Here is a 1720-nt window from a genome sequence, read left to right as displayed (position 1 = left end):
CTGGGATTTCCAGGTGTGTCCTTATTCTCCCCCTCAGTGGGAGGAGTGAGTCTGGGTGGGGCTGGGTTGGGCAAGCCTGCCCTCAGGCTCCACAGCTGCTGTTAGCAGGGGTCAAAGTTCTGTTCTTTGTTTCTGTGCAGACCTTCTGGGAGGGGCTGAAATGGCTCCACTCAGCTGAAAGCCTGGGCTTGGGGGCTGGGGCTGTCCAAGACCTGCACTCTGGAACAGGTCTCGCTCCCCTCCATGCTCCCCTCCACTCTCCCCCTCTTCCTGTCCTCTCCCACACCTCTGCCAGCAAGTGGGACCTCAGGCCGATGGATCGCCCCTGGCTGTGCCGTGGGCCGGGAGGTCCCTACCCAGGATCATAACCTGAGCTGTCCTTATTCTCCTGGTCAGTGGGGGCAGGACCTGGAGTGAGTCTGGGTGGGGCTGGGTTGGGCAAGCCTGCCCTCAGGCTCCACGACTGCTGTTAGCAGGGCAAAGTTCTGCTCTTTGTTTCTGTGCTGAGATGCCGGAAGGGGCTGAAATGGCTCCACTCAGCTGAAAGTCTGGGCTTGCGGGGTGGGGCTGTCCAAGACCCGCACTCTGGAGCAGGTCTCAGTCCCCTCCACTCTCCCCCTCTCCGTGGCCTCTCCCAGGCCTCTGCCAGCAAGCAGGACCTCAGGCCGATGGATCTCCCCTGGCTGTGCCGTGGGCCGGGAGGTTCCCTACCCAGGATCGTAGCCTGAGCTGGGTGCACAGTCCTCTTTTAGGAGGAGGGTGGCTGCTCAGGCACGCTGATCCACCCCTGAAGGCACACACTCCTCAGTAGGCTCTTTCACAGATCTCTCTTCTGTGCCCCAGGGCTGTGCGATCGTGACCTGGGTGCACGGGGTCTGGTCTGCAGGCCTGTCCCCTGGGCCTTGGAGATCAATCCCTGACCCTGCCAGGAGGAGAGGTGCTGGTCTGGAATGACCTACAAGGCGCCCAAGCTGGATCGATTTCACTCCACCTTGGGATTTGCCCTGCTCTCCTGGAGTCCCCAGGCAAGTAGCACCTGGGCGGGCTGGCGGGCAGGGAACTCGCAGTATGAGTACCCCTCAGTCTGCTGTAGGGCCCCAAAAGGAAAGGTCCCGTTCCTTGGAGATGCCTCCGTGTGGTGGCTAAATTGTCTTTCTGGGCACGCACGGGTAGGGAGGGGGAAGGAGAGAACGGAGCACTGTGGTGTCTGCTGCTAGGCTCGGGTCTGCGCCCGGGGAGGTGTCCCGAAGGGGCTGGGAGCCCGGCGCTGAGTCTGCAAGAGGCCGCTGCTCACTGGCGGCAGCCGTCTCTGGGCTGGTGTCGGCAGGTCTCTCCAGCCTCTCAGGAGCCACCAGCAGTCCGAGATGGGAGGGAGGGGGAAGTTAACCGCTGTACCTACCCTTGTCGCTGGTCTCCAAGCCTCTCGGGACCTCTCTCCTTCCAGTTCTCCTCCGCAACGTCTTCCCGTGGAGTCTCCTGTGGTTTCAGGCACCCTTCCTTCTGACCCTCACCTGATCTATGTTTCTCTGCTCGCTTATTTTTTTTTTCTCTTTCTTCTAAAATTCGTCTTTTTTGCAGAGACCTTCTGACTGGCGGCTTGTCTCATCTGCCATCTTGGCTCCCCCCCCTACTTCAATAAAATTTAATTTTTAAAGAAGTTTTAGCTTCATAGCAAAATTGAGTGGAAAGCACAGAGGTGCTTTCCACATACCCTCCGCCC

The sequence above is a fragment of the Propithecus coquereli genome, unplaced genomic scaffold, assembly GCF_000956105.1.
Source record: "Propithecus coquereli isolate 6110/MARCELLA unplaced genomic scaffold, Pcoq_1.0 Scaffold69, whole genome shotgun sequence".
Lineage (NCBI taxonomy): Eukaryota > Metazoa > Chordata > Mammalia > Primates > Indriidae > Propithecus > Propithecus coquereli.
The sequence above is the reverse complement of the archived record's forward strand: the minus strand, read 5'-3'. Positions refer to the sequence as shown.